A 14,438-nucleotide genomic window follows, 5' to 3' on the forward strand; every position below is an offset into this window, starting at 1 on the left:
GAAAAGGAAACACAGGAAAACATACAGCAAGAAAGGCATCTGACTGCCAATGAACTTCTGTATACAGTTTAGGTTGCTGGTTTTCATTCACGAAGCCCTAAATCTAGTCTTTCCTTCCCCTAGTCTGCCTCTCGTGTGTGTTATCACCACGTTTGCAAATACCAGTGAGGCTTAAATTGTAACCTTAATATGAAAGGGAGTAAATTTCCAAAACTTTGTACTGAATAGTCTGTTAAATATCAGGGCATGTTACAGAGCACATCTGTTTCTCTGGACTTCTGGGAGGAGATGGGTGAGAGAATATGGGATAGATAGGATTTTGGATAGAGTGGACTACTAGTATTTGTTAGTAACAGATAAATATTTTAAAATCATAAGATTATGACAGTTTATATAAAGTCAGCCTCAGACTTTTATGTTTTGGTATTGAAATAAGTAATAACCATTGCCAATTTTTTCCATCTTGTTATTGGAGTTCTGACTAATAAACCCACACAGTTCCTCCGTCAACTGTTTCCACAGACTTTCCCCCAAATGACTGACACTTGTTTATTTTCTTCCAAGTTCTTAAGTCCAATAAGAAACTAGCAATTTTCATGTGCTTTTGCAAGTTTATGAACTGTAAAACCATGGTTAGCACTTCACTGATTTGAAATCAGCCATTTGGCTTCTAAGGCTAGAAGTACTTAATTTAATCCTTTCATTAGTAATATATCCCTGTTCTGCGAACCACAGAAACACAGTGCTCTGTACTTGGGGATGCATGGGGAGTCACTGCTGGAACTCAGGTTATTCAGCTCCAAAACCATATGCCACTAATATCTTGAAATTTCCTCATGATAACAATAGTAGTCATATTGTTATATGTAACTTATTTTGTTCTTTAACTTTGTTTTATAATAATATCAACATTTGATCTGATGACTTGTATCTGATATTTCTTTATTCACTTTCTTCTTCACATAGGACATAAGAGGAGCTCATTGATCTGATGACCAGATTTTCCCTCCCCCTTCAAACAGGCAAGCAAGAGTTATAAATAGTTATTTTGTTCATGAATAGTATAAACTATCTGGTAGTACTCATTTTGCTCCTTGTTAAGTTTATGTCCCTTTCCAGACATGGCAGATAATTGCCCAATAGTAAATTGTTTATCCTCAAAAGTATGATACTGCAACTGATACACTATAAATAAGAACACAGTGCAGACCTGATTTACCTAACATGAAGAAAAGCACGTGAAAAATAAGATGCTGAGATCGTTTAAGCTAATTGATACAAAAAAGCTAAAAACCGAATCTGCAAAATAGTATAAAGAGTGGAAATCCTATACTGATACCTGCGATACTAAATCTGACTTCTTCCTGAAAGTATGCTAGTATAATTCATTTGGAAATACCTTTGTCCCTAGGTTCAAGAGCTTGGACTTTTACGTGCTGGCGATACAATACGAGGCTGGCATAGTGAGGCCATTTTAGAAATGCCCTTTCACTGCGGTGAGGGTAAGTGGAGTCCCATTAATGTTTTGGTAAGTTTTGAAAATGCGTTGAAAGCCTCAGCAACTATTTGGCCTTCATGCCCTAGCTCAATAACCTGGATTTTAATATCCAAGGTTTCATGGCTTATTGTTGGACGCTTAATCCACACTCTGATTACCAGTGTACTTCACGTTGCCAGAACTGTGGTTAGCAATTTTGAGTGGCTTAGATTATAACCTTGAATTTTGTTTTCCACACTGGTTAAAAAAAACAAGGAAGTAGGAAGCAAATTCTCTCTAACAGCATGATTGGTGTTTCCTGAACTAGGAGATAATGATACCAATTAACATCTTTTTTTTTTTTTCTTTTCTTCCCACTTTAAAGTATCCAAATGCACAAACAGGAGTCATGCCAGGTTAACCGACTGGCTGTTAACGAAACCTCCGTGTGAATACCCTCCCTAATCTACTCAACCCTCCAGAGATCAAACAGAAAGTTAACAGAGCAGAGCAGGTTGTATGTAATGGATGTGTGTGTATAAATCACTTCCTCAAAGCTAAATTGTTCCAATTCACTCACTGGCAACAAACTGCAAAGGTTCTCACAGACGTATAACACTCCCTCCTCCTCCTCTGTAAAGATTATTGGCTGAGATTTAGAAAACTCCTGGGAATCCAGCTAATATAGTAACAGAGTAGAAAGCAGCAAGTCAAGTAGGGAATAAAAGCAAGTATGTAAAAGAAATAATCATGGTCCTTGTCTTCTGATAAGAATTTTGTTGGCCCCGAGGGAATCATTCCTTTAAATTTTGGTGTTCTGCAGACAGCTTTTCTCGGATATTCTTAGAGAAGATAATGTTAAAAGAGAACAAAATGGCAAAAGAAGAATAAATCATGACTCTTTAAGAAATGACTTGTAAAAGTATGGAATAAAATTCACCAGTGAAACACAAGCTCCAAAAGGACACTTCTGTGAACTACCACCAGCAATCTACAGTCTTCCTGGTGTGTTCTTGTTATTCTGATAAAGTAAATTTTTGGAATTTGATGAAGTGAAGAACAGTTGTCTTTGTATTTATTAATGTGTGTGCCTGTGCCTGCCTTTTCAGATACCCTTTTAGAATCTAATTTAAAGCTCCTGCAAAATAAAAGTTTATTTCTTGTAGATTGGGCTGAGACCAGAATAATCTCATTTAGTTACAGGAGGCAATATTCTGCTCTCCATAGTTGCTTCACTGGTTTCAGTAGATCCCATTAATATAAGCAAGAGCTGGATTTCATTCTAGGAAAATTTTAAATGATTTCACAATTAAAAATGAGTCAAATATATTTACCTACTTTGTATGTTTCCCATTTAAAATTATTCATGCCATGTGCATTACTTGTGTCTCTCACTGCTTTTTACTGCACTGGATTACCACTATGTGCATTTTCTTCCTTTTCCTAATGTTCCATTCTCAGTTCTCTTTGGCTTTCTCAATGCTCAAGGAAAAGCCCCCTGACAATAAACAATTTGCTTATCATTTTTTTCTTATCAAAGCATTAATATTCACTTGCTTCCAATTTGGTCTCCTTTAGGAGTTTCTTCCACATATGTGTTAAAAAATAAAGTAAGGTTGAATGGCTCATGTGTGTAAATATTTGGATGGTTAGTTTTGGAAAAGTAAGTTTTAAAAAATGAGTACAGGAGTGAGAGGCTCAGTTTCTCACCTGTATTCTATATTTTAAGCTTATTATCCCAGTTAAGGCAATTCAGCTGAAAATGCACATGTGCTTTCAAGACCATTGTCATAGGTCCAAATGTGGTAAGTTCCATCTTTGCCCAGAGAGAGAGTATTTGTAGATGGGATTAATGGAGACAAATTCATTGACTATGAAAAGCAAAGTCAATAACAAATGGAAAATTTTCCTAAACAGGTCGTTATTAGGATAAAAGGAGTAGTACCTTCAGAGCATTAAGCTTCAGGTGCTTCCAGTCTACTACTTCTCTGCTATGAAAACAGACATGGAGGGGTGTTAAAATTCATCTTTAGTTACTATATCTTAATCATCTTTAACTCCTTTCTTACAGCTACTGTTATGTGTGCCTATGGCCTGCTTCATCTCATCCTATAGTTGATGTCTTTGGGTTAAAATGAATCCCACCTCTTGTCTTCTTTGGCTATGTAGGGAATGTGCTTGATTGAAATGTTGATGCCTACATTACAGGCATATATGTTTGTTCAGATAAATCCTGCCCAAAGCAACATATTCATTAGTCCCACCTTTTCCCCCATAGCCACCCTCATCTACATTTCTAAAGACAGTCAAAGTATGAGAAAGTTTCAATTACAGAACAGCATGTACAACCCTTGAGACTTTAGTCAAATGTTATTTGTAACAGCTGAGCATAGCAACAAAAAGCCCCAGTCCTGATTTTATAATGGACATACTGACAAATCCTCTGTGTTATAATAAGCGTATGGATGAACACGATAAATTACAAATGAAATACAGCCCATGTCATATTCTTCCCCACCCTGTCGAAAACATAAGTGTGCCTTTGTACATGAGACAAGAATTGTTTTGCCTCAATTTATTGTGTGGGTAAGTCCAAATCTTTAATCAAATCCCTGCTTAGTCTTAATGCCAACTTTTGCTCCTAACTTTGAAGATTTCAATCCAGAGGTTCAGACAAGTCAGTCTAGAGTGCCATGTACTTCTCACACTTGATCAGCTGGGTCATCTAGATCTAGGGGAGAGGGTGCGGGTGGGGAGTCAAACAACAGCACAAAATAATTGCTCTTTTTCTTTTTATATAAGAAAAAGGAATTTTGTTGAAATGGCTAAGTCTTCAAAAGGCCATTTTGCAAAGCAGAAATACACTTAAAAGCATATAATCTTTAGCTGGAGGCCAGACAGAGTATGTTTCTGATTATGCTAGTGACCCTCACCCTAAAATCCCTTTGTAGAAATGCCTTTACTCTAGACAACATACTGACTAGCAAATGATCTAACAGATTTCACAGCACATAAATTAAGACCTAATAAATTATTTCAAATTCAGACTCCCTAATTACAGAATCAGTGAAGCATTCCATTTACAATTGCAAATATCTAAACAATTAATAAATACAAGTAAAATGAGGCTTCATTGAAAATTATTTGATAGCTATTTACTACAGGAAAAGGTTAAAATTTTAAGGACCAGTTAAAACTGTTAAGGACTGGTTAAACCTATTATCCATGGTTGGTCTAGATGCCAGAATAAGAATGTTTCATTACATTAGCTTAGCTGCATGTAAATGCTTAAATATTAATCTTTGTTACTGATTATTTTTTACACTTAATTATTTGAAAATGTTAAATTCTTCTACTAGTTTTATAATGTAGTAGTGTACTCAACTTAAAAACAAAGGATTTGGAAATATATAATATGTAATATAGATATATAATTCTGGTATCTATCTTGGAATTTATAGATATAAAAAGAACAATTGGACAATTAAGATATGTACTTTGATTATAAATACAGCTACATTTCTATGTAGATGGCTCCAACATATTGTGAATGTGAAGGTTATACATACATGTTCTTTTCTTTCCTATATAAATCTAATAGTGGGAATGCACATCACCTAAAGACTAAAGAACAGCTCTCCCTTCACACATAACAGTATGTACAAAAGAACCCCTCCTTTTGTCTCTGTTTTCCCCATGCACAGTAACAAAGATCAAACAGAGCAAAAAGCTAAGGAAATGTAAATTGCTGCTATCAATTAATTTCTTTCAGATGTTGAGATATCTCCAATGAGAAAATTAAGACAGGCTATAAACAAATGACAATAGGATCTATATTGCTTGCTTGTATAAGGTCCTTCTGCCCCAGTATTGTGTGTTGTCTCATATTATGTTAATGAAGAATAAGAACACTGCTGCCCCAGAAATCTGTGCCTCATTGATTGCTTAGGATTTCATTGCATCCAGTGCAGTGCTACTTCATTTATGTCTGCAATGCCATCAGGACAAAATACATTAAGAAGCTGAAATGTGGTAGTCTTTTGGCAGGAGAGATTCCTGCTGCTTACCTGTGACCCGGGGTAGCAGAAGGCTGTTCATCAGAGATGAGACTTGAATGCTACCATCTTCTTAATGATCATGCCAAGAAAAGGGAAGTTAGGAATGAAAATATAACCGCTGCTTTTTGTTGGGTGCCAAGCGTGGAAATCTTCAGAGTCAGTTGATGCATCCATTTGAGAAGGTGCTGTGACCACAGAAATCATGGGACTAGTTGTTCTGCTATCAGATATGGTTAGGCTTTATTTTAGAGGCTTTAGGAGCTCTCAGAACTTCTGTGGCTTCTGTTCAAATAATGGACTCAAGCTCCATCAAGGAAATAACTCTCTTTAGACCATCAAAATCATTGTCTAATGGCTCTGAATTAGAAGAAAGTTCTTAAATTCTGTTATTTTTTATTGGCTAATGGGAAAAGTCAGTCCTCTCCTAAAGGTGTGGCTGAAGGTTGAGATGACATGCAAGCACTGTGGATTGATTATGGGTTTATTACAGAGTTTGTAGTCAGAGTTTACTTAAGGAACCCGGACTGGTGAGGAAGGTTCTTCTAGCTTTCTCTGTGGTTGCTGTATGTAGGTTTAAAGAAGCCCTTGTGGACTAGGACAGTCCAGGATTTTATATGATAAAAATCAGGCTTCCATCTTTTGCTTGCATTTGGTACAACTGACTGGATAGCAATGTGGAATGTTGCTGTGAGGAAACACAGCTAGATGCTAAATGTAAACTTCTGACGAATGTTCCAGAAAGTTGTTAATGGCTTCCTTTTTTTCAGACATGCCATTCTTCTTTCCAAGACTCTTGGGATTTTCTGAGATCACAAGCTTCTGGTAGTAGAGTGATAAAGTAATCCATTCAGCTGACCAAAATACTACAAACGGATCTCTGTTTTAAATTGGTGGTGTCCAGCAATGTAATCTTCCATATCTGAAATATAGCATTCTTGTTCATGGAAAGGCTGTATGTTTTCATAGGAATTGCTCCATACAAAACCCTGAAATTAAAATATGTCATTTGTACCCATAAACAGCATATAAAACTTTGTATCCTTGACATGGTCCCTAACTATGTTAAGCCTTCTTGCTATGCAGCAACCGCCTCTGAAAGATCCTATAAGAATAAAAGAAATCTACTGTTCAGACTAATGGCTCACATAGCCCAGTATTCTGCCTCTGACAGTGGCAATAGGACGTGCTATTCAGGGACTGCACACGAGCCTGAAGTCTGTGGTCCTTTGCTCTTGTATTCTCCCAGGCTGGCTCACATAACCTAGGGAAGAAGATGTAAATGCAGACTATGCAGAGTAAATAGAGATCAAGATATTACAAATACTTTTGAAGTTACACAGTCAGGAAGAGATGGCAGCCAAGTGTCTTCCTGAACATCAGATGTGTCCATCCATCTTCTCTTCATCAGCCATCCCAGATTCCCTCCAGCCACTTTCCTTCTAGCAATGGTGGATTTCTCTTATTGGTGAATTTAGCACTGCTTATTGCAAGAGGAGAAAAAAATCTACGGAGCATTTACTGGAAAAGGATTTAGAAAAGTGAATTTTGCAGCAAAACCACTTCTCTGATGAAAAAAAAAAAGTTAACATTAGAGTTTTCTTGAAGATAATATGTACTTAAAAATTCACTTGATTCAATGCATTTAAGTAGTGCTTTCCCTCACGTAGCTGTACATATTTTTTATTCCACTTAATACCAAATCCTAATCATACCATCTCTTTCTAGAGTCAAATCCTGCAATCCTTACTGAGCCAAAACTTCCTCTTGGAATGAATGGAACTTTAGACTAGGTAATAATAGAGTAGTTTGGAGGTTTGTCCTTTAATAAAGTAATTTGTAGCTTTTCACATATTGCTGTAATATACATTCCTTCCTCCCCCCCCCCCCTTAGACTACACTGAAAGCAGTTTATTTATTTTATGGAATGCCAAGAAAACAATCACAAATCATCTATTAACAATTGGATTATAGAGTCTTCTGAAGCTGGTTTGAATTTCTTTGCCAAATATACTCTACTTCTTTTAATTCAGCTTTCTAGAAAAAAAGAACCGCAAGCTGCTATACATGTTGCCTTTTCGTTCTACTTGCTGGCCCTTTGTAGTGAATGCACACAGGTCCTAATTTGCACAAAGAACTTAGTGTACATTAATTTCCAACATCAAACTCCATATCTTGGTGGAAATTATATTTGCAATAATAATTGTGTCCGAAAATTGCAGTGTATAATTTATTATATGCTCTTAATAATCTTATTATTCAGTTGATGAGCTCTGTTTTAGCAGGCTGAAACAGAAAGAGAAACACTCATAAAAATCAAGGACAATCAGGGTTATTGGGCAGGGAGAATTCCTCCTGAGTTTTACCTGAGGAAAAGGAAAGGAAACCTCACTCTTGACAGAATCCAAAAAACTTTCCTGAATAGGCTAATACCTGTAGGAGGAGTGGCTATTCAGCACCTCAGAAAAGTGAGCCCCAAAACTGCCAGTTATTAACTCAGTACCGATGCACCAAAAAATTGGTTGCCACATCTGGAAATGTAGGCCTTTGGGAGTAACTTGAGCTGCATGGATACTTCCACCAGTGGATAGCTGAAATTGGTAGAGCTGCAACACAAAGCTGCTCCTTTGGGAGTCAGCAATTTCTCTGAAAGATTGGCCATTGCTATTTTAATCCAGGATCATTTGTGAAAAGGAAACAAAAATGCAATGTCTTTCATTCCTGTTGTCAGAAAATTATGTTGAGTAGGACATATTATTATTGTCTCTTTCATACCAATTAAAAGCTTAAGACTTGTTCCTGCTACAGTAGCTACTCATGGCCTCCAAGAAGTATAATCTAGTTTTCAGCAAACATGCACAGGAACTGTAGAAAATAAGAGAAAATCAAAATCAATCTCAGGAAAGTCTTCTGCCTGAATTACTCAGCAATCTTGTAAACTGTTTGGGTAAGAAAATGGAAGAAGTTTGGCCTAAAAGCCAAACTCCTGATCTAAACTCTCTGAATTTTCTGTTTTAGGCTCTTTACTTGAAGTTTGCATCTCAGTTTTATTCAAGTAGTACGTGCTATGAACCAGATGCTGGCTCTGAACCTAAAGGATTTGAAAGGCAGAAGAAGGGGAGCTATTTAGAAACATATTTAGTCAAGCATAGGAACAGATTAACGTGTTGAATATGGAGGTATATTTGTTTTGAAAAAGTAACAGCTAAATCTACTTTGCCAGTAGATTGCTTACAGTATTGCTTACACAACAATGTAATTGAATAGTAAAGTTTATCCATTAAAAAACAGTATCTCTGCTGGAAAAATTATAAGTGCTTAGACTGACTGTGCCTTTAACTGTTCCATGACTGACGGAGTGTGTTGTCTTGTTCTAAAATGGCATTCACAGACATGATTATAATTTTGATTTTAAGGATCTGATCTTACATTCCTCACACGTCTGAAACACCCAGTGAAAACAGCAAGAGCTTTGTATTTGCAAGGAATGCAGGAACCAAGACTTTGTTGTTGTTTCTGTTGTTCTTTTTATGTTAAAAATGTGTATTAATATCATTGCTTTACCATCAGCTGACTTTATGATTTATATGTATTCTTTTTCACTGAAGGCTTCTGTATTAGAATAATAAAAATGCTCAGATAAAGACATTCTTTGCATTAACCTCACTGTCCTTAACAGAGTTAAACAAGGAAGAAAATTGAGTATAGATTTTCTTTTTAATCAGACTTTAGACTGACATGATGATAGAAAACAAAGCAAATCTAAAGTAAGTCACCAAAAATATCTAACATAAAATTTGATCTTCCGCTGATGTTATTTTGCTTCAATTCACGATAAAGTAACATTTCTGTTTCACTAGCACCTGTTGTGTATCACTCCAAATGATTATCTATAGCGGTGCAGATGTCTTGAGGAAAGGAGAGTATACTCTTCAGAGTATACAAAGTGCCATATCTGAATTTACGAATATCATATTTCCTTCTGAAAAATAGAAACAAATAATCCAAAACAATTTTAATCTACAAAGCATATTGTCTTCCCCCAGAAAATTACATTTTATATACTTTTTCCTGGCTGACGTCACTGGCGATTGGTCAAAAATGGTATTCAAAGAGAAGAGAAGAGAACTTTGTTTTTTGTACAGAAATTGAAGGAAAAGTAGCTCTGGTACCCAGCTAGAAAGTACTTGAAAACCAGTCTGAAAAGAAAATAAACCTACCACAGGGTATAGATTAAGGTTAATCTCAAACTCGTTCAAACTCTTGTATGTGATGTTTGTCTCCAGTCACTCTTCAATCAAGACGCTAAGAATAGATGGTTTCACATCTGCATTTTGACAGAGATTTATTAATGGTGCAAGGAACCCAGCTAAGTAGCTCAGTGCCTCAGAAGTGCCATGCATAAAATCTATGGTAAAGAAAATGTCTTCCTTGAGATGCCTCCTGCAGCCCCCTGTATTCCTGCAGGGTCAGTCTGGGAACCTGCTGCAGACTGGAATAGATCGCAGTCATGCTCTGTTCGAAAAAAATGCATTTACCCAACCAATATAGGCTCCTCAAAGTCCTGTCCCTACAGGCAGTGGGCTTATTGCTATTGCCCAGTTTGCCTCCTAAACATCTCATGAAGGAAAATAACCAAGAATTGCGTTTTGCCTTTGAGGAAGAAAAGAGATGGTGAGTGATCACTATAAGAATATCCAGAAAACCCACATAGGTATGTCATCGCTTATTGCTGCTTCTTCTAATATCTTGGCACTTGCTCCAGGAGAACAATTTACCAACCCTGCTTAGACTGTCGAGTTCAAAGTAGAGTGAACAGGAGGAGCTAGGTTTCAACACCCAGCACACCAAACTGGACAGTGTCCTGCGAACTCGTTGTTCTGTTGGCAGTTAACCGTTGACAACTAAGCCAGCTGAGAAATGTCAAAAAAGAGACATGCCTGTGAAATTTGATGTCTCATCTTGGGCTTAGATGCAAACCTGCAGCCTTGAGTTAGATGTCTCTGAGGACTGGATCCAAACTGCTAAAGTCCTGCAATAGGACACCTCCTGGAGTACAGGCAGCTAATTTATATTTTCTTAGGGCACAGCCGGAGGAAGCGGAGCTGCTTGCCTTTCGCACAAGAGCTCAGTGGTTACTGAACTTGCTCAGGCTTCGAGATGGCTGGCTATACATGCTGTGGGACAAATGGGGTGGGAGCAAGAGGCAGGTTAGCTCTGCAAGCTATCAGTTAGATTACTCCACTGAGGGGATAAACATTTGGGGTCCTATTTGTTCCCTCAGTATTTCTGGTTTTATCCAATACTTGCTTAGTGTGAAATACATAAATGACCAAAGGTACCTGCAAGCTTTTATATGATTAAGGGCTTACATGGGAATTTTGTGGTTCACTTACCTAAACTGCTGTTTTCAGGTATTACACTTTGTGCCTGGAAGAGCTCTTTTTTAGTGTACATCTGTCTCCAACTTACTGTGCGTAATAACAGTAAGACTTTCATAAAGCTTCTGTATGGGATACTTAGCTCATAGAGTCACGACCAATACTTGTAGGCATGGTTGTAAAAATCTACGAACAACCCCAAAACTAAATGTGTTAGTATGTTCAGGTATGTTTTATTCTGCGTCTGTCCTGGCAGCACTTTCCTGAGCCGTTAGCACTTCTCCTGCCCAAAGGTAGCAAAGCTAATTATTCTGCTTATTTCAATGCCTGGAAATCAGCAATGGGTTCTGCTGAATCAGCCTGCTGCAGGCATTGCCCATGAGAGACCATCTCTTGTGAGAGTCAGGAGGTTCATTTCTCTCACCTCCCAGGCTCTTGTGAGGCTTCAAGCAAGCACCATCTGTTGTTCCATGGTACAAGCAGGATTCATTTCACCTTTAGAAGTCCATGGTATAGATGGTTACCTCTGAGCTACTCTTGCTGGCTCTTTTTATAGTCAATATAGACAGGCATTTCCAGTAGGCAATTCATTGCTTTCCAATCCTTGGATGAATCACACCCTGAAAGTGCCTGTTTTATTATCCGACTAGCTCAGGTGTAAATGTCTCTGTTTCACCAGAGGGTTCCCATCCCTTGTGCCTATCTATCTGAAGTGAGAACTTCAAATGACTGCTCAGTAAACGACTGCTATAAGCAGATGCACATTTGGAGGGAGAGGTGGTAAAGAGAACAAGGTTGTGGGCACTTGCATCTCCATCAACACCCTCAGGTGCTACTTGCATGCTCAGGAACATTTGTTAACAGCAAAGTGCAGCCCTCTCATCCAAATATCATCTGGAGCCATATCATCACATTTGCAACTGTTATGCCATATGAAAAATACACAGAATACTATTTTTGAGTTGTTCTGAGATGCTCTGAAGCTATCTGTATCTTTGTAACTTTTGATGCCCAGTGATCACCCTTCACAGCTGTGGCTTATTCTGTATCCAATTCCAGGGGGTTTTTTGTGCACCAAGAATCTTTTTGTGTGGGTTATAAACATGGCAAATCTCACCAAAAAGGAATATTGGAGAGAAAACTCAAACACAGAACACGTTTCTGAGTCACCTTCTCCAAACACTTCTAAAGCTTTCTCTGAATGAGTTATTCTGTTCTGGAATATTGAGGTCTCTTATCCCATACCAGCTGGTGTCTGTAGTGCTCCTGGAGTATTCGTGTGTGTGTGTGTATGTATTTTGAGAGTAAGGGAAATATCTAAATGGTTCTGGAATGGCATTAGTTAAAACAGTTGCTTGAATTTCTCTCTACCCACTTCTGTTTGATTGAAGTGCAATATTGATGTTGTAATTTAATATTAGAAAGTCACACCAGCAGCTGGATAGAGTTCATTACAAATAATGGTACTGTTTGAAAAAGTGACCCTTTTTATCTACATAGATTGTTTTCTGCTATGATATCTTTTTATTGCAAAACCAAATAATTTTTCCTCAACATTTTTTAAACAATGGGTTACTCCTAACGTGAAATTACCAAAGGCAAATATTTATATATAGCCTCTCTTTAAAATCACATAACTAATGGTTATAACTGCAACTTTATCCTGACCTTTTCCATTTTTCTAAATTAAACTACCATAATTACATGATTTGAAGCACTTTCTTTAAATTGCAGCTTGTTACCTATCATCGGCAACAACATGATTTTAAATTATAATGATATGTTTATGCTTTTAAATCTGATAGTCTCCCCTCTGCTAGCACATGCTAGATGTCAGTGGCATTCCATGCAGGCACAGGAATCTCCACTAATGAACCTAAAGCAGATGAGGGTCATCATTAATGTTTGACTGTGTATTTACAGAGGGTGGTTTGATGGGGAGCATGAGCAAAAGTAATAGATCTCCCACCTTGCTTCCTTAGACATAAATAGTGCGTGAGAACAAGTGGCTTGTGTTTGGGCATACACTTATTTAGATGGATTGCAATCAAGCCAATGACCCAGTTTCACTGAATTTCCACAGGCACATGAAATATTAAAAAAAAAGTGGGTTTTTTTCCTTTTTTCCCTGAATAATATTTTGTTTGAAACTGATGCAACACGAATCAGGTCACAAATGTATCACACACTGGCTGCGGAAAAGGTGCACCTTCCACAGGTAGGTAAAAGGTAAAAAAACTCGTGTGAAGTCTGTGACAGGGCAGGAACAGAGCAGCCACCCACGCAAGGAGTCACCTGACTCAAAAAGCTACAGCACTGCCGTCTCAAACATGTATCCACACCAACTGGTTTCAAAGTGCAGGGAATTAAACAGGGAATCAATCTATTGACTTTGGCTGGCTTTAGACCAATTCCATCTCCTTGCTACAAAGCAATGAAACCACTAAGAGAGGTTTTAAAACATTTTGCTGGCTATCCCGTTCCCACATCCTCCAGAAGGGAAATTATTTGGCAAAGCAATTGTCAGTTTAGTATTATTGCTGTAAAATGCTGTTCTCCTTGGCTTTGGTGCCCTTTATTGTTTGTCTTATATCATTCTTATAATAAGGGTGGTATAAAGATATTCAGTGGAATTGCTGCTAGAGCTACTGGAGGCAAACGTCTTCTAAGACATTAGAAGGACTTGTATTTTTTTCCTACCGACTCTTATTACTTATAAAATTAGGCCTTATTTATGCTGGAGAAAATCACACATGCCACGGAGTGCTGAGTTAAACAGCAAGGTGCTAAAAGTGCTTGAATCCCCTCTCTGCTTTATTTTTCATTGGGAATGCCAGTTCAGTCGGATGATGGAGAACTGTGTCAGCGTAGATACCGGCACAGACAATTTGCAAATGAAGGCTTTGGTTTCATGTGTGGTGATCCCTGAGCGGAGGGTGAGGGGGAGAGCATATGACTGTGTGTGTTCAGGGGGTTGGAAGGGCCATCATGTTTCACAGATTCCAAACAGCAAATTCTGACAAGTGAAAAATGTTTGATTTTAAAAAGTCACACAGCTAGCCTTTTTTAAACACTTTCAGTATTTATTTAACCTAGTAAATAGGTTTATTAGCAAAGTTCCATTCTTTGTAGTTTAGGTAATGGATTTACCATATGTTTATGCTTTAAGGACTTGTGTAAGACTGCTAACACCTATTTCTCCACCTCCTGTCTCAGGGGTTAAGACCTTGGTGCGTTGCCAGTTTACTGCTGTGGTCCCTTCCCCTTGTATAATTACAGTCATTCCCAGAGCGAAGGAAATTCCCTGAGCTTTTGCTCTAACTAGCCGCAATGTTTCACTACAAAACGGCACTTCTTTAAAAGAAGAAAAGTAATAAAACTTTCACATTATTAACTTTTTCCCTTTTAAAAGAAGCTGAAAAATGCCATTGTACCACATTAAAGACCTTTCCGTAAGACTCACCATTGGCTAATGAGCCTTGTTGTACATTCTGCCACATGCAACTGCCTTCAAGTGCTGCTTTT

Source organism: Apteryx mantelli, chromosome 3, assembly GCF_036417845.1.
Source record: "Apteryx mantelli isolate bAptMan1 chromosome 3, bAptMan1.hap1, whole genome shotgun sequence".
NCBI classification, from domain to species: domain Eukaryota; kingdom Metazoa; phylum Chordata; class Aves; order Apterygiformes; family Apterygidae; genus Apteryx; species Apteryx mantelli.